Source organism: Lycorma delicatula, chromosome 1, assembly GCF_047948215.1.
Source record: "Lycorma delicatula isolate Av1 chromosome 1, ASM4794821v1, whole genome shotgun sequence".
NCBI lineage: Eukaryota > Metazoa > Arthropoda > Insecta > Hemiptera > Fulgoridae > Lycorma > Lycorma delicatula.
Genome location: NC_134455.1, coordinates 369,175,052 through 369,195,946, shown reverse-complemented (window position 1 = coordinate 369,195,946; position 20,895 = coordinate 369,175,052). Strand labels below are relative to the sequence as shown.

General features: G+C 27.4%; 1 protein-coding gene across 2 annotated transcripts in view; it reads left to right on the top strand.

Moving 5' to 3' along the window:
• The window catches only part of Eip93F (Ecdysone-induced protein 93F), a 415,494-nt gene that overhangs the window by 139,679 nt on the left and 254,920 nt on the right, over positions 1-20,895 (top strand). The window contains exon 1 of one of the 2 annotated variants that reach the window (XM_075353676.1): positions 16,614-16,732. The exons of the other annotated variant lie outside the window; for it this stretch is intronic. The gene's annotated coding sequence lies outside the window, so the exon portion shown is untranslated. Of the gene's footprint in view, positions 1-16,613; positions 16,733-20,895 lie in introns of those variants that run through there. 2 annotated transcript variants of the gene reach the window in all.

The following is a 20,895-nucleotide window of genomic DNA, read 5'->3' as shown; positions in this document are numbered from 1 at the left end:
TTACATTTTTCAAGTGGCATGTTGCTAAGCCTACATGAGACTCCATTTGAGATTTCATGGCTGTCAATTTGTTGTTAATACGTTTTACTAGTTTAAATAAAGTTAAACAGATATAGTTGTCACTAGAAACAATCGAAGTGAAATCGTATTATTTATAAATATATCTAAGTACATATTTACCTGCTTTTTCTGTATATTCTAAATAATCGAAATTAATTGTTAAACGATGTATTTAAACATTAAATAAAACTGAATTCAATTACATTATTATTTTGATTTTTTCCCATTTTATCTGATGTGTGTTTTGTCTTCTTATATATAAATTATCCCAACAATTTTAATAGAATTTAAACGAAGAGACTACATACTTCCTGTTTATAGATTCTTAAATTATTTACAAGGTGTTGTCTCTTTTTTTTATTAACATATAATTTTCTCAGCTCACTTTACAATATTACAAAATTTTATTAAATTGTATAGATACAATTAAAAGAATAACAATTTTTTTAACAATATAAAACAAATTTTAGGTTAGGGAAAAGTAATTTTTTTAAATTATGTTGAAGAAAAACATTTTGAAATATTAGAAAGGGTTTTGTATCATTATTTTGTTCGTAGTGAATCACTGCTATTCTTCTCCGGAGAATATAGCTAGAATAGCTATATTAAAGAAGAATCGTGGCAAAAATGGGGTATCTCGAATTTTTAAAATCATTACGTTGTAGGATCCAGCTATGTAGGTGATCTAGACCCAAAAAACGAAAAGTTTGTATGTATGTGCATACATATTATTGTTAGATAATGTAGTATATGTGTATGTATATATGTACTATATAGTGTAATCTACTACATAAGTATATGCTACTTTTGTAATAGTGTACAGAAATAGATGTGTGTCGCACTGCTTTTAGCCATATATCTCAGAATTGACCAAATCAATTTTTTTCATATTTAGGTTATATATTTTTATATGAGGAGCATTGATCACAGTTTTAAGCGGTGGGGGTTGATCTTTTGAAAAAATGAAGCCCTCTTTAAATAAATAAATAAATATATAAATATAAAAAATATATAAATATATAATATATATATATAAATATATAATATATATATATAATATAAATATAAAAATATATAAATATATAAATAATGTGTGTGTTTTATTCTTTTGCTTTATTTCCTTTTGGTTTAAACATCTTTTTTAATTTTTTGAAAGTTTATATTCATATACATGACTGTATATGAAATAACAAGAAATGTCCACAATTTTTTTTAAATTATTGATAGACGTAAAATAAAGAAAATTATTTTGAAAATTTTTGCTTTTTTATTTTTAACCTTTATTAAAGGGTGTGTTGCATAACTTGTATATGAATATCTCCATAGAATTTTTTTTTTTTAAGTTTATTCCCCACCACTATAAATAAATATTCTATTTTTTGACTAACTCTTTTAATTTTTATTATTAATGGTCAGAAAATTCATGCAATACTTTGCCAGATTTTTTTCGTTTAAATGATCAGAATAAAATGACATCGATAGTTAAAAAATGTAATAAATAATTTTTACACGGTTGTCCAAAAAAGAGTGTAGTGTATTTAGGGTGTATGTATGCTTGTTTTTTCCACCGTAAAAGCTCAACGATTGAACCGATTTAGATGTATGCCCGTCGTTAAAATCCTTACAGTACAGGGAGTGTTGTAGATTATATATATATAAAATGTATGTCTAAAAAATCAAATGATTATTTGACAGACAGTACGTTCGATCATTTAAGCATGTTCATTCTTCTTGCTCTTATTACACAACTGTCTGAAAAAGGATGTAATGTATTTATTAGGATGTTTGTTCCAACGTAGAAGCTCAACGGCTGAACCGATTATATGTATGATCCCGCGTTGGAATCCTTATGTTACCAGGAGTTTCATAAGCTATATAAACATGTATATATTATACTATTTACAAATATTATATACAAATTATCACCCGCACGCTCTTTAATAATCCTATATTAAAGAATAATGTTTTTTTTTTTTTGGCAGTTGTGTTTTTTTTTTTTAATTTTTAATATTTATCTGTTGTTAATAAAATTTGTAAGAAAGTTTTTAATTTAAAAATTTGTAGCGAATATATTCCTGTTTTATTATATACTCTCTGTAAATAAATTTTATCTAAATGATTTAAGGGAGAAAAGTCTGGAATAAAAAAGTATTTTTGAATTTTTATTGAAGGGTTTCTTTTTTAGGCGATTAAAATTTAGGATGGATTATTACAAGTACTATTAACTCGTAGTAGTACTTGGAAGAACATTAGATATTTCCGCTCAGTAATAATACTGTATTTGTTATAGATAACTGTTATTTATCATAAAGAAGTATAAATATACAGAAATAATTACACTGTAGGCGGTCTACTTCTGTTTTGAAATAGACAAAAAAAATTATAGTGATGCTCGATTAATCAGGACGTAATTTATTGTTGAAAACTTAAATTTTACACTTTTTTTAAATATGCATTCGTAGTTTAAATTATAAGAGAATTGTCTTTAACGCTAATATATATATATATATATATATATATATATATATATATATCATTTTATATATCATTTTAAAATGAATTATAATTTATTTTACCAAGAAAATTAGGGAGTTGTAGTAATAAATAAAATAAAACAAGCTAGTCAGAATGATCAGCGATTTTTTATTTATTTTGATAACAGATAATAAGCCTTTGTTTTTTGTATTTTTTAAAGAAATAACGTTCAATATCCACTGTTTCAAACAGACTGAATCCGTTCCGCATTTGGAACAATCAATCTTTTTGTTTTATTATAGACACTAACAACCAGTTCATAAAAATGTATTAAAAATTATTTTTAAATGCAATTTTTTTTAATAATGGCCATATATATAAATTTATTTTTTTTCGATCGTTGATCGATAACCTAGATTTAACGCACTATCAAATATTTGTAAATTCTTTGGTTTTATTTCTAGGCCAATCGTTAAAAATTAGGTTTCCTGCGGTTTCTCTGTCTCGTTTAGCAAGTTGTCAAAATAAAATTCGCAACCCGTTAATACCACTCGTCACGGAATAGAAATACCCACTAAATGTATTTATTTTATTAACCTTATAAATTTATTCCATAATATCAAATATCATTACAACCTGTTTTTTTTTTTTTTATGTTTCATTAACATTCTATTATTAACTAGCAAATAAAATAACCTTATTGAAAAAAAATAATAATAAAATAAAAGTTATTATTTAATTTGTTTATTTTTGACATAAATTGTAAACAAAAAGGTTATTTTTCTAAAAATTTCACTTTACAGACAAATTTTATAATATATTTAGTAATTAATTTATTTAAAATAAAACTTATAATTGTCGCATTCTAAGACTTATAAAAAATATTAAATCTTTATTTTAATATACTTGTAACTTAGCTGTAAATTATTCATAATTTTATACTATAGTTTATTATTTTTAATTAATTAGCCTTTTCAACTTATACTCTAAAAAATTTCTTGGCTATTATAGAAAATTTTTATTCCTCATAACTTTTTTAAAAGTTAAATTAAACGATGAAAAGTTAAATGACTTTAAGGATGAAACTATTTTATCTTAATTTTTAATCCTTTGTGCAACAAAATCATTTTTTTTTAACTTCTCTCCACTTATACACGGGGGTCTAAAATCAAAAAAAAAAAATTTAGAAATTTCTTAATAGCGCTATATATAAACTTTCAAAAAGTTTTTTAAAAATACCTAGACCGATAGGAAATTTCGATATAGGTTAGGCTACTGGTTAAACTCGTCATCGCTGATGTAGCTGATTTTCTAAGTCGGTAGTTCTAAGGTTCAACTCCTTATAAAAGTAGTTGCTTTTAATTGATTTGAATACTAGACTATGAATATTGGTGTTCTTTGGTGGTTGAGTTTCAATTAACCATATTGGGAAGGCAATGGAAAACCAGCCGTAAAACCTGCCAGGAGAGGGACACGACTGTGGTTAAATTTATTTCTATTTGCAATGGTTATACAATGAGTTTTTAAGGTCAGCCTACGGGATACTATTTTGGGGTACGGCAAACAATAGAAATATCGACAACTTTGAAAGGTTCCAGAACAAAATGCTGAGGAACATTTCGGAGGCGCCATGGTTTGCAAAGAAGGAGATCCACAATTTTCTAGGGATGCGATATATTAGTGAAGAAACCTAGCGGTTGATTACAAAGTATATACTTAAGCTTAACTCGCACGAAAACGATATGGCCTTTTGGATAATAGTGAAAATGTGAGGCGACTAAAGAGGATGCGTGTATTGGATCTAGAGGTTGTTGTGCGTTGAATATTTTCCTTTTACTGAAATTGCGCTTATACTATTTATGAATAATTTTAATTTAGTAATACGAATCGTTTCTTTTGTTTTTATGAATTGTTTAAGTTTCGTGGTTTGACTTAATATGTTATATGTGACCAGTGTTAATTTGCTGGTATGTCTTCTTTTTGTCATGTATGACTTGTGATAATTTTTTTTATACACAAATTTTTTCTGTTGTTAACCATTTTATTTTATTGTTCTCAATACCTATGTTAAGTTATTTTACCATTTAACTCTCTTTTTTGTTCTTAACAGCTAATTTTCAAATTGTTACGCTTAGTTATATTTTTATTCGTTATAATTTTTTTGTATCATACTGTGATTAAATCTTTGTTTTGTATTGGGAGGTATCACTGGAGGCCTCCCTTTCACTTCATTATTACGGTACAATTTACTTATAGTTTCAATGTTCAGGAACTGATTATAAAATAATCAATATACACACAAAAAAAATATGTATAATAGGTAACAAATTTGCTTTAACAATGTTTTCTCTAAAATTCCTCTGAAGAAAATCGAAATTGATTTTATCACTACACAATTTTAACGATTTTTGAAAAAAAAATTAGTATGATCAATTGCCTCATGTATAGAAATATTTGAGCCGAATTTGAAAAAAATCGATTCGGTCAATTCTGAGATTTAAAAGTAAAACCACTGCAAAACATATTCGTACACACATACAAATATACACATGTTTTTCTTTGTCTAGGTGGATTGGTTTGACCCACAAACGTATAACACAATTTATAAGAATGTCTCTTCTTTTAACTATATTTTTCCAAATACTTCTTTCTTCATCAATTTACCGCAATACCTCTTCACTTATCACATTATCCACTTACCTGATTTTTGCATTCTGGTATAGAACCGCATTTCAAAAGCTTCTAATCTTTTCTTCTCAAGTTGTTTATTTTAATGCGGTAGTTTTTGCAAAGGACTTCATCCATGCCATTATTTCTACTAAATCTATTTTACTTTCAGTTAGAATTATTGTATTATCAGCAAATTACAGCATCTTTATCTTTGTAACCTCTGTATAATAACAAACGAGTCAATGTTTTTAAAATACTTTTCCATTACAAATGCACGGTGTACAGTAATCCAGTATGGTTTGTTTCAAATGTACGGTTGTTTTACGGTGTACAGTAATTCAGTATTGTTACTGAAATGACATCTGATATGCAATGTCTTAGGCATTACTATTTCCGTCTACACTTAAAGTTTATCAACTTATTTTGCTTTAAAAATCGTCTGTTTCCCGTGACTAATTGTGTATATATATTTATAATATGAAATATGTAGAACATTTTATAGTATACATTCACAATCATTCAGTTTGAATTAGATTCATCCGAGTAGTAAGTGCACGATAGTTACGGAAAATTTAATTCCATTTCATAATAAATAAGATTCTAAAAGTTTTTCACTTTTCTCATTTCTTATACAATTTTGCAATAGATACGGATTATAAACTATTAATTTTAATTGACTTCAGAATTCAAATTACACCAAGCGTAAAATATAACATTTTAAACAATTTTTGTGAGCCAGTTATATTACATTTTCTTTATTTAGTATCTACTACTAGATATAAAATGAAGATGTAGAATGATTCTGATATATCTTAATCTGTACACGTCTACTAACTTTTAATCTTTTGTTTAGATTATTTTTAGCTTTTCTGGTTGACAATGGAGTATTACAAAACTGTTCTTGAAACAACTGAATCGTTTATTATTGTTTTTATCTTTCCTTTTTCTAGCGACATTGTAACACAAACACACTCTACTCGATTGTCGATTTATGATTCATATTTACCACTCAAAAATGCAATAAATACGCATAAATTTAAAGTCATATTTGTAAACCCAGCTTTTCAATATTAATATCAGTTTTTCAAACCGAAAATTTAATTAAAATTATGAAAATTTCTTTATTTTGCTTGGTAACGTAATTTTTAGGATACTGTGTACTTAATTAAATAATCGATAATCGTTCTGTGAATAATAGATATTGCTCTTTTGCACTGAATTTAACACTAAAATAAATTACAATAATTTTTTACGGTCAGAATTTGGAAGATTTACTCAATACCAAAATAATATTAGTGTATTAACAATTTTGCAACCATTAATTCTAGATATCAATGAAGGTTGATTTTCAAGGGTCTGTTTTTATGCAGTTTTTATATAATTTTTTAACTATGGTATATACAATGAAGTTAATATTTTGCTGCTGAAATTAACTCACAAAATTCGATGTTTGTGCATGGGAACATGAAACATGAAGATTTTGTAGCGTATTTAAAATGCCACCACGCCTGACCGGAATTTCGAACGCAATACCTCTCGATGAAAGGCCGAAACGATACCACTCTTCCACGGATCTATAGAAAATTATACAAATAGTCCACCTATCAGGTGGTGACTCAGTGAAGGTAATAATCGGCGCCACTTTTCGGTAACCACTACAGTGAAACGAAAAATTGAACAGTAAATCCATTGCTTATATGTAAATCCGCCTAATAGAAAATATTTTAATAAAAATTTCATAAACACTGGATAATATGTTTGTTTGTAACTGCATCATAAACAGACGAAAACTGGATTCAAACAAGACCTCGATACACTCAATTAAGTATAAAAAAGAAACAAATTGATGAAGTAAACAAATGGAAATTCAAATGATGACAAAAGGAGAAAATTTGTATTATAAATAACGATAAAAGATCAATTTTGTTCGTAGATTTATTGGTGAAAATATCGTTTAATTTTTATATTTACTTTTATTCCTTTTAAATTCCTTGTACGAAGTAAAGGAAGAATTGTGATCGCAAAAATTTCGGTTTTCAGATTTCAACGGAAATATTCATTTTGATCATCCCTGAATCCATTTTAACTAGTTTCGGCGTGACCTCTGTACGTACATATGTATCTCGCATAACTCCAAAACGATTAGCCGTAGGATGTTGAAATTTTGAATTTAGGACTGTTGTAGCATCCAGTTGCGCACCTCCTCTTTTTATTGCAATCGACTGGACCAAAAGTGTCTAAAAAAGCCCAAAAACAAAAAAAATTTGTATTTTGAACTTTTTCCAAAATCCAAATTTTTGGATTTTGGGCTTTTTCTTAACTGCAGTAATAAGCTCTCATTGAGAGCTTTTCAACGATATATTATAAGTGGTTCTAATTTTCATTGGTTCCAGAGTTGTAGCCAAATAAAATGTTAATTAATGAAATATTTGGATCTTACAAGGGGAAGGCACATCGGTTCAAATCAGACTTTATCTCCTTTTTTTAATTTTTGTTTTTTTAATATAAATATATTTATTTATTAATAATTTATTAATCAATAATTGTAAAAATATTTTTCGAAAAAATAATAATTCAAAAATAATTACAGAAAAATAAAATATGCAAAAAAAAAAGTTTTTAAATTTTTCAAAAATTTTAAAAAGAATTTTATGTGTAATTTAGTAGGCATACAAGGAAGTCAGATTTTTTAGCTTACATATTTAAGATTTTTAAAATTTGACCATTTAATAAAAACTTTAGAAACAAATGAATACTTTTCTTTCAGCTTCACTAAAAACAAAATTTTTTTTTAATTCACAGGCAATATTTATTTATTTCCTAATTTTTACGGTTATAAAGCTATAATATAATTTTTTTTAAAGACCTTTCCTTCGGTTTTATTAACGGTTTTAAACCTCTTCAAAATCATCTATATAAATAAAAGAGTCTTCGTTTTACGTGTGCCCTAATAACTAAAAACTACTTCACCGATTTCGCTGAAAATATCAAAATTTATTATTATTTGTCACAGGAGTGTTTATATGTTATTAGTTCCATATAAAATAATAATTTAATATTGAATCACATATTAATTCTCTGAGGAAGTCGATATTGACATAGAAAACGATTGATATAGACAATGGCAATCGATATTGACGATATCTCTCAATATACGACAACGAAATGTACAACATTAATTGGTAAAAATAGTTTTAGGTCATTTTTAATCCGTTTGAACCGTGGTATTGTTTGAACCACAGTTTGAACTGTAGTAAACTTTCGGGGGTGTTATAAGAAGAAAGAGAGAAAATTAAAAGCAAATTATTATTGTATAATTTATTGTGTTCGTAATATTGTTCGTTTCATTGTTTTCATAAGTTATCAAAATGTAAAAAAAACGTAAATAATAACAATATTAATATTTATATAGAAGATAAAACTTTTATAATTTAAAACTATCAATGCGTCTAAAACGACAAAACATTGGACAACAGAAAATTTGTTTAATGAACACACAGAGGTCCAGGGAGCAGAACCTTCTGACTCGCCGAGAAGGGGATGTGAAGCTAGTTGTGACCTGCTAAACATCTCCTGACCACGACGGGAAACGCAAGTAACCACATAGTGCAGACGAAGCCGCGACGGGTTTGCTGTTAATTAATAGGGACCGAATTATATGCAACATAAAAAGCTTGAAATATGTATGCAAATATGCATAAAAAATGTTTAAAATATTCAACTTTAAATAATAAATTTAGTAATTTTTAGTTTTTATATTTCAAAATCAGCATACAATTAGTAAGCAGTTGAATAATTTATCGATAAATTCGATAATTAACAATTATTTAACATTTTGTTACTTTTGTAAACATATACAATCAGAGGTACTGTTTCCCGGCTGCTAAGTGCGCTCTAAGAGCCGTGCAGCTAATAGGTTTGGCCGGCTACAACGTAAGATTTCATTTATTAACAAGGTACCCTACCGAAAAATATTGTAAATATAGCGAAAATATGCATCATCACTAGAATTTAAGGAAAATATGCAATAACCGGTGAAAATGGGCTTAATATGCAAATATGCAAATTCCTATAATGCAGTCTCTAGTAATTAATAAAATTAAAATTAGAAAATTCTTTACATTTTCATGGGTATGTGGTTTTTTTTTGAGCCTTTATATTATTTCATTATTTAACGAACCGTTTAATTTACTAAAATAAAATTAGTTTTCTATTGAAATTTATTCTATAAAAATAAAGAATTTCAAAGTGGCGTGGTCTTTATAAAAATTCTACTTTTGCATGGATTTTTTTTTAATTATAGATTACAAAAAATTAATAAAATGTTGAATATTAGAAAGAATTAATGTAGCGTTAAAAAATAATAATAATAGGCTATCCCTCAAAATAGTTACAAAAAAAAACTTTGTTCTTAATCTGTTAAAAGTTATTTTAAAAATATTTTTATTTAAATGAGATGTTAATTTATATTTATCTCGGTCTATTCGTATTTTAGAATTATGATATTTTTTTAGTTTTAAATGGAAAAAAATTAATAAACAACAATTTTTGTTTAAAATCTAACTCATCCGTTAGTTTTACCTTATTAAAATTTTTTCCCCATAATAAATTAAAGATACTAGATCAGTCAATAGTATAAACCAGACTTTTTTTTAACAGATGCTACAGAATACCAATACACAATATTTTTTACCTAGTTTTCCTGAATCTCTACGCATCTTTTCCCAATTTTTGCTTCCCTTCTTCATAAAACGTTTAAAAACGTGTCTCGAGTCAACTGCGCAGGAACTTTTCTTCGTTATCACTTTAGAATCGATGTCATTTCTGTGTCTTATTTAATGGTCCAAACAAAAAAAAATCCCACGGGAATAAATCTGGCTTGTACGAGGCATGTCTAAGATTTCCTAGTAATTTTTTTCCAGTTTATAAAGTAATAATGGCTGTGTAAGCCTTGGCGTTTTCGTGAACGAGAATCGCATCTCTGACTGGCTGATGGCGCGTTTTATTTCTGATGGCAACTTTATCTAAGAGCTGGAAATAGTTCGCAGCGTTCACACTGCTACATTTGTGGAGAAATCTAGCTATACACATTTCCAGTCTGAAGTAGGGTTGCGAGGAGTTTTCACACTATCAAAATCAATTACAAACAAGCAGTTACAAACTGACGTCTGTAATTGCTTTTATAATTCTGGAACTGGATTTCCACTCTTATTCCACATCATGAAATCGATTCAGTAGCCTTTGGCAAATTTCCTTTAGGGCCTATTCCTGATTTTGGATAAGAAATCTTGGAATCCATCTCACACACATTTGTTTTTTTAATAAATACTCGAATCGTAACTTAAATTTGGTGGAATATTTAAAAAATTGATTTTAGAATTTATGAAAAAATTTCGAAAATAAGATTACAGGATATTTTTAAAGGTATAATTATGTATTATGAAAATTAAAAAGGTTTTTTACTTAAAAATTTTTATTAAGTCTATTTTAATAATTAAGACCTAGTTTTACCATAGAATTTTATTTCTATAAACACATTCTATGTTTTTTTAAAAAGGATGTAACGTGATTCTTTTTTAAACGAAATATTTTGCAATAAACACTTAAAAAAAATGGAATTTCCTTTCTGAAGAATTACAATTCGTCGTTCTTGGCCGAATTTACTTATTATGTTAGTTGCAGAGGAATGAACTTATGTATTATTACTATTATTATTATTATTATTATTATTATTATTAGACTATCTGTGTGAACGTGAAATCGTTGTTGGGTGAAAGTAGAACAGTTTTAATACCAACTAGGCTACTCTGTTATCAGTTATTACATTAAAAACAATTCTTAGTGAGCTCAGTTCTTTTTATGCAATTGCATTTATCTTGTGAAACAATTAGCCTACTATAGAATCCGTGAGATAATTAATACGAACAAAGTTCATTACATACCCAAAAATTTTATTTTAAAATCATTTTGATAATTTTTGCGTATTTTCATAATTTGTAAAATAAATAAAAATATTTTTGAATGATTTTAACCATTTAGTAGATTAATATTATTCAAACTAACTAATAATTCATAAGGTTACTACGCACAAAAATAATTTTTTTAAAAACATGTACGGCCTGATTCATACCAAATCACTTTCGTTGCAAAGTATTAGTAAGTTTATTCATTTGAATAAACCTTAACTTTTAGGCAAAATGTTATGTGAACTTAACCTAATTTTTTTTAATTTTTGCCACTTATTTTTAATTCAATTAAGTAAATTTAAAAGCATTTATTTTATCATATATCTTAATTGCCTTTATTTAAAATCTGTTTAATATAAAGGTATATAAAATAAATAAAAGGTAAGGAACTAACCACAAAATAAACGAATTTTATATATATATATATACTAGCAGATCCACCAATACTTCGCTGTTCCTAGATTTGAGTGTATATATATAATAGATTAAATGAACACAATTGAAAGTTTGATAAAACATAACAAAATCAACATTACGGAACTTCGCAAAATTTAACATTTCTCTTTCCCCCCCGTTCCCCTTTTCATTTTCCCATTTCCATTTTCCTATTTTTCTTTTTAGTATATTTCCTTTCCGTTTCCCCATTTTACCCTTTTCATTTTCCCTTTTTCTCCTCTTTCCCTTTCCTTCCCCATTTTCTTTCGCTTATTTCCCCTTCCTCTTTCCCACCATTCTCTCTTTCTCCTTTCCCCTTTTCATATCCTTTTTCCGTTTTTCCTTTTCTCCGTTTTGCCCTTTTTATTTTTTCCATTTTTCCCTTCTTTCCTTTTACCTTTTTCCATATTTCTCTTTTTCCCTTTTTCCCCGGGCGTAAATCTATCTAGTAGTTTTTTAGTCTATAGCGGACACACATATTGGAAACACTGAAATGGAATCGTAAAATATTTAGTATGGCGTGTGTTGCTTTTACGTCCAACAGGTAGCGCTGTTTTTCAAAAAAGACATGTACTTACCTCTCACAGGTGTGAAATCTTAGGTATATATAAATATATATATATATATAGTAGGTATATAAAAACACGCACATATTCGAATGCAACGTAGTGTCAAAATTTCAAAGCAATCGGTGAAGAACTTAAGGAGATTTACGATTTTGAAAAAACGAACATTTACATTTTTACCTTTATATATATATTAATATTGCTTGCAATAAAAATAATTCATATTTCAAATATATGAAATTTATTTTATAAATAATATATTAATAGTATGATAAATAACAATAAATATAATAATAATAATAATAATTAAATAAGATAAACATATTGTTTGGTGTAGTTAATTGAATTTTCGCTGCATAATTTATCGTCATGTCTATCGTCCTCGGTTATGATATTTTACGCGAATCCGTTCAGAAAACTTAATTTTCTCTTTTACTACGCAATTAAATACGATTTAATGTCGTATATATATTTAATACGAAATTCATTATGTTTATTTAGTATATAATGTAAAATATTTCCATCCATAAGTGACATATCACAAGGTAAATTTATGCTAGTTTACTAAATTTATTATTAAATTAACCCTTTGGGTATTTGTGTATTACATGAATTGTTTACACACAATCATTTTAAAATAATTCTAATTTTATATATGTGCCCTTCATTTAAAAACAACAGAATACTTTATACTCTTTGTTTATTAGAATTCATCCCTTCTGTCACCAATTCTTTATTTATTAATCGTTTATTTGCATATCGTTTAATTTTTTTATTTTTTTATTTATTTTTGTTTTCTTATTTCCTTTTTTTACAACGTGGATTTTAATGAGATTTAATGAATAAAACAAAAATAAATTATTTTACCAACGATATATTTACGTAAATTAAAAAAATAATCTGTAATTTTTTGAAAAAAAAACGGTGTTTAGGTTTGATGACATCATTGACATCAAACTTATAATTGATAAATATTGAATCGACAGAAAAGAAGTAAATAAAAATTGTATATACACACACATAATTTATCCTATTAAGCAGAAATATTATATAACATGACAAAGCTAACTGTACATTCAAATGAAACAGTAACACTGATTGTATTTAACTAATTGAGAAAAATATTCTTATAAAAGTGTGGTACAGTCGTTTTTACGGATTGTATACGATTACCTTTTCTTAAACTTCATTATATATGACAACTAAAATTATTAAAATAAATAAAAATAATTTTTATTGCGTAAATTATATTTATCTACTACACTGATGAAATGTTTTTTTTTATAGTTGAATTGATTGATAAATTAATTTTAATTTGCCTGTATTCATTAAACATGAATAAAATAACAATAACAGAATTAGTTATATACAATAAAACAATTTTAAAATAAATATTTTAATAAAGCTTTTTCACACAAAAATACTACAAATCAGATTTATAAAGAATAAAATTAATACATAAATATTTCGATTGTAAAAATAAATATTGCGCTATAAACAATTAAATTAGAAATTAATGAATAGTATTGAATTATATTATTTAAAAAAAAAAAAATTTTGTTTTCTACTTATCACGAAAACATATTATAATAATGACGTCAGTTTCTTATGAACAAATTTATTTCTCTACATAACCAGTTTAATAAGTTAGCTTTGCACGCAGTATATAATGCTTTGTTATACAAAATGTAAGGGTACATTAAGTTTTTACTTTGTAATTTATAACTCATTCTTTCTTATTGATCCCGTGATAAATATATAAATGACTTATTTAGGAGTAACTTTCTCTATATACAGAAAGACCAAATGATGAAAGGAATAGAATGTTTACTTGTAATGCGAATATCAACTAGATTTCGGTGTGCTTGATACGGTTGAGATTTGGACAAGGCTTTCTTAACAGGAAATCACTTCACTCAGATCTATCTCGAGTAAGTTTAATACATAAAGCTTTTATTTTTGAGAATATCTACAATAAGTTGTACAACGTATCAGGTTCTCCTATACAACCCATTATTTGTTACGTCACCTTGTAGATTAAGTAAATGGTAGGAATACTAATAAAATTTTATGAACATAATTTCATCAGTGGTGGTTCCAAATCTACGTACAGTATATGAATTTAAAGTTATAATATAATAAAAAATCTGATTTTTTTCTAGAAAGAAAAAATCTTTCTTTGTTTTCATACATCGTTCGTAATTTAATAAAAAAACTGATTTTCTACCAAACATTGCTAATTAATTATTATGATTTACTCGTATTTCGTTTTTTCCGAAAAGTTCACCTGGGAACACGAATAGATTTCACAAGAAAGCTACCTATTATAATGGGTACCATGATTCGACTTCCGGAAAATTTCGACATATCTTCGCGTTTCACATTCCCCAGACCCCAAAACCCCCGTCAGCTCAAAACTTTATATATATTTCACTTTGTTGTGGACACGTTAACTGCCGTAATTTTGCGTGAATCACTTTTAAAATCTATACATAAAATATAAAAATCCAAAATCTCGGTCGAGTTCGTTAATGGGAAAATTCGGATCATGGAGGTGGAAATGGGGAATTTTCAAAAAAAATTTCACTCTAACTTTCTTATTAAGTAAAATATCGAATTTGTTTAAAGTTCCTACTATTCTTTGGAAACGGCCTAAAACTTATATAAGTAACGTTTTTTGATATCAGCAACCATTGGCCGAGAGGGTGGAATAAATGCGGTTTTGAAGACAAAAAAAATCATACCTCCCGTAATAGGAACAGTATTGATTTGGTTTAAAGTGATCGTTTGTCCTCTAAACATTAATTAAAATTTTTTCTGAAACAATTTTTAATATGATCAACTCTTACGGCTATCCCTTGCCCTTACGGTCATTCCTTTGCCCTTACGGGAAGGAATGACCAAAATGTTGCTGGAATTGTAAGAAGATCGGGCTTGTCTTATGCTAAACATGTGAAACTTTTTTCACATGCAACTATTGTCGTATTGAGTAAATTTTAAGTTTTTCTTAACTTAGGTGGAAAACTTTTTTATATCCTACTTAGCACCGAAGATCTACCTCCACCTTCCGACGTGCCGAAGGGAAATTTTTTTGTTTTTGTATCTGCCCAGTACCTTTTCATTCTTTCTGATATCATCTTTCTTTAGTTCTTCAGAACGTTAAGCTCTGTTGTTCTTGCGTTTTGGCACTTCTTAAAACCTTTTATTTTCATCTTTTAAAATTCTCTTTAATTTTTTTTTTCGTATAACTTCTTCGATTATCATCGGTTCTTTTAGGTCATCTTGGATTTGTGTGAACCATTTGCCTTTAGTTCTTACTTTGGAAGAAATCGAAAATTGTTTAGTCACTCTAATGTTATTCATTCTAAATAAATGGGAGTAAAATGCTATTCGTTTTTTCCTTATTTTCTTTGACAGTTTTTCAATTTTAGTATAATGTTTGCTATTTGGAATTAATTTTATCTGATCATTTCGCAATTTTGAACGTAAAAGATTTCTTATAATTTTTCTTTCTTTTTTTCTAGGTTTTCTAGTAGATCTTTCTTCCACAGTCTTAGGGTTTTTGACCGTAGATTGCTTCCAGCTTTATCACAGTTTTGTAATGTAGAAATTTTGAGTTCCGTGATAAGCCTGTTATACGTGCTCTTCGTTAGCTGGAATGCTAATTTCATTTTATTAGCTAACTATTAACGCTTTTTATCTAAAGAATTCCCACTAATCCATTCTCCGAGATATTTTTAATATGCTAGATTCTCTATTTTTACTATAATTCATACTAGGAAAATTCTGGCAGATTTTCTCATTAGTCAAAATATTCGTTTTCTCAAATGTGATTTTTAGTCTCATTTTAGGAACTTGTTTTTCTAATTGATTAATCTGTTGTTCAGCTTCCTTCCAGTTTTTAGCTAATAATGGCGTATCATCAGCAAAAACTAAACAGTTATCTTTTGTCCTTTAGTTTCCAGTCTTATTTCACTATTTTATCTAAAATTTTTTTCAAGAGCACAGTTAAAAAGTAGTGGAGAAAGTCCATCTCCTTGTCTTACGCCGGTTTCATTGGGAAAAGGATCAGATAATTCTCCCAGAAATTTTATTTTAGAGTATGTGTTAGTTAATTTATCTTTTATTAAGTTTTCCATTTTTTTATCTAAACCTAATTCTATTAATAATGAAAAAGTGATTTCGTATTTTATTTACATAAAATAGTTTTTTACATATTTCTACATAATTATACAACTTTTGATTAATAATAATAATTTTCCTTGAACAACCCATTTTTTTTGCAGTATCCCAACTGAAACATTGAGTCGTAAGTATGCCGTGTTTTTAATAATAAAATTTCAAGTACAATTTTTAATATAATATTCTATAAATTATTAAATTAAATTGAATGCTTGTGCAATAAGTTTTTAATGAATGTATTATTTTTCTTTTGTTTTAGGTGAGACAAAAATTTGATGAATTATGAAATAATCACCAGTTCCATTTCCTTGATGTAATATTTAGACTACAATAATTTAATTTTTTTAAATTTTAAAAAGAAGAAAAACAGAATCTAATGTAAGTGAAATAGTTTTTTATAGTAGTTTTTAAATACCTTCTATATATTATATTTTTATCAAATTAATTGTTATATTTAGTATTGTGTTTGTTTGATTTTTTTATTAACTATATTTTGGGGTTTTTCCCCGATTTGCTTTTGGTAAGGAAGAAGAATCTAAACCGCATTATTAATATTAATAATACAATAGTATAATAGGTATTAAACGTAGTCGATATGGATCGAATCTAATATTGAAGTAATCATAAAAAGTAATTAAACAGTGCAATAACTACAGTAATTACAGTTCTACCGTAATTATATATATACATATATATGTTTACCTGTTAAAATTATTTATTATAATGATGGGTAAAAAAAAACAGATTGGTGTTTCCATTGGACGTAAGTGGGTGTCTTTTATCAGTTGTTATTGGTTTGAAATACGCTAACATGAAGGAAGAATTATCAGAAATACATTAGGCTATGATAATGTAATACATATTGTTTACAGCCATAATAATAAACACTAGCACTGAAATTTCTGGTTAAAATGTATGTAAATTTTAATATTTAAATTTTAACATTATCAATTTAAGAAATGGTTCGACAAGGAGTCTGACTACCTATACTGTGCATAGTAATGGGAGAACTGAAAACAACGACATTTTTTGTTGTAATTACAATCTACCACGAGTTCTTTCATTTGAATAAGCTACAACGAGTTAACAAAATAATATTTGTTTCCCAGAAGTAGCTGTTTGTTTCTAAACTGAAAAAAAAATTCCCTCCTATAAATGTTTTATTGTAGTAATCCGAACTGTGTTAAATATTGTTAAAAAGACATGAAAAATGGTCCTGTTGTTGCTCTACGTTTTTCCTTCCATTAACAAACTAAATGATCTGGTCCTTTTGATATTTTTCTAAATGAATTTATAATAAATTTATATATTAAGCTATACATTTAAATTGAATTAATAAAATTGAAATTAAAATAAATTATTGAACGGAATTTTCTATCGTTATTAATTTAAAATAGTTTAGTTAGTTCTGAAAATATAATCTTAAATGATTAGCAAAAACATAAACACTGTTTGCAGGAAAACCAGAAGTGAGTGATTAGTTTTATATTTTTATTTTTAAAGCAATATTTCTGAGTAAAAATACCTTGTATTTCAAAATAGATTTCGGGGCTTTGAAGTTATGTATTATTTATTAACTTTTACTTACTTTGATAAATTATGTGTGAAATGAAAGAGCAACTCAAACAGTCTATTTTTTATAAGTGTACAATGTGAGCACCATTCATCATACGGCACACATCCAGTCGTTAGAAGAGTTCATCGCATACTTTAATCAGCAAGTCTGGAGTAATTGATGTGACAACGGCTTCAATCCTGTATCTCAAGTCGGGTAGGTCAGTCGACAACAGTGGCACATACACGTGATCCTTTATAAACCCCCAAAGAAAAACAAATCGCACGGGATCAGATCAGGCGAACGTGGAAGCCACGGCAAACACACCCCATCATCTGGTTCCCGGCGACCGATCCAGAGGTCGCGGAGAATTTCATTCAACCAATCACGTACAGAGTTATGCCAATGAAGAAGCGCACCATCTTGGTGCCAAGTTAAGTTCTGTGGTTCGTATTGCAGGTGAAGAACCATAGTTGTAGCATATCAAGATAGTTCATTCCAGACACACTTGCTTCCGCGACAAAAACGGCCCTTAAACGTGCCGTCGGGACAAAAACAATCACTCAGTTTTGTTTAAAAATACACCCAGTTTATACCATCAACGCATTTTATTGTCACTTGGAAGATCACAATTGATCTTCAAATGGAACGTACGTTGAACGATAGTCACAGATTCACACTTTGCAAACTGTAAAACAGAGAAGGCTTTCTATTTGCGATCACCATCTTTGCTACTAGCGCTTCCAAACGGAAAGTACAGGAAAAAGTTTATGAATTTTAATACTGCTAAAACATTTTTGAGTTGCTCTTTTATTTCATCTACAAATAATATTCACATACGATGTACGTGTAACTTGAGAAATGTTACACAGCTTTAAAACCCCGATATCCATTTTGAAACGGTAAACTTACCGAAATCTCTACGTAAGATTAAATATTTTATAGTTTACGAGAAGGATAAACTATTGGTACAATGTTAAGAATAGATTTCAGAAATGAACGTTTGCCTTAAAGATGATGTAAAATATAAAGAACACTCTTGAGCAGATGATCGACTTTTCCGACGCCCTCACATTTGCGCAGTCAGAAGAACATTGGTTTTCATAGTACAATGCATTAAATACGTTCGATTAACTAGTATATCCTACGCACAAGCATCAAGTTCAACCACATAACCTCAATTTGAGGTTATGTAAGTAACTGAAAATAACTCAACTAATCTACATCAAAATGTTACATATACAATTACAGATACACTTCTATAGGTATATCTATGTTTCAATAAAATTTATCTAATAAAATAATAGTTTTGGAAATTTGCAAACCTCAAAATTTTCAGTCTTTTTGTAATAATTGAGCGTAACTCAAGAACGATTCAACCAATCTTTACCATATTCTCACATGCACAACTTCAGATACACTACTACTACAGTGTATCTAAATTTCATTGAAATAAATACAAAAATAGGTATTCTATATTTATATAAAAGGAAATTATACTTTATATTATAACGTAAAAGAAATTCAGTTTCACCCAAAATCCCACCGTACAACCCAAAAGTAACACCGTACTTTTCTTCGAAAAGTCTGTAAAAATTAAATATCTATTATTTAGCTTTCGATAAGATAAGTGGAAATTGTAGTGATGTCATGAGAGGAGAGGAGGCCGTATGTTATTTTGATGATAAAAAATTCTATCCCACTACACAGTTTTATCAACCTTGTAAAAGAAAAACAACAAATGTCATTTGGAAAAGAAAGATTTTATGAAAAATTGTTATACATATATTATTCCATCAAATAGTAAATAATTTTATTGAAATGTTTTATTAAAATTGGAAAATTTTTTTCGCCCGTAAATATGTTACAAACAAAAAAAAACCAAATCATAAAAAGTCGTGAAAAAAACAGAGATTTATCTTTTATCGGTTAAATAATGTGTAGTAACAGTCATGCAGTGGGCTTATTTACTACAAACGAATTATTACAAAATGTTAGTAGGGTTTGTACTAATTGCTTACTGTTTTACTATGTTTACAATATTTTCTTTTATTACATTAAATAATTGTAAATGGATAAATAAATGGAATTGGTAGTAACATTTTTTTTAAATTTACGAGCATAAAAAAGTAGGTTAAAGAGTAGGCTAGTAGGTTTAATTGAGAAGAAGCCAAGATAGGTTTAGAGTCATAAGATAGGTTTAAAGAAACGATATCGTAGTTGATCACAATAAGAGAATAAGCTTCTTCATTCTCAGCATACAGGTTTTCATAGTCTAAACCTGTGAAAAAATTATCAAGATACATTCTTCAAGGTAGATCACATCCTGATATCTTATCCTTGTATCATATCCTTAGATAAAATAGACAAATCAAATAAATAACCCCCATAGAAGGGATAGCATTAATGTCCCTCTAAAAAAACTCTTAAGATATCCGGCAACAAATTCAGGGTATTTTTACCCAGCATGAAGCAGTATATTATTGTAATTTTCAGTAATTTTTTTTCATTTAACCATCGGACTGTAATCTAGGATTCCTAAAGGAAATTTCCTTTTATATCCGTATTAATTATTAAATGTTTAAAAACTCACTCCGAGAAGGAAATTACATCATAATAAAGTTACGATGTAAATATTATAATAGATATTTATACTGAAATCGTTTAATGAATGTTGGGTACTGATAATAAATAATTCCTTGAGAATCAATAAATCAATATTATATATATATATATAATTTAAATACGTCTAAGTAACTGTATAATTTGTAAATTTCATCATATAGATTTTTGTATTGAATATTATTTAGAAATTTATAAGCTTTAAAACTTAGCAATGCTTCATATGTCTTTAGGCAGTATGTGCCCTTGTGTTATGCACGTTTCACCTATATGGTTGCATGGCGTGGTCCTAATTTAACCTTAAAACCACAACTGCAACAAATATAAATAGCGTGATATCTACAACAACAACAAGCAAAAACAA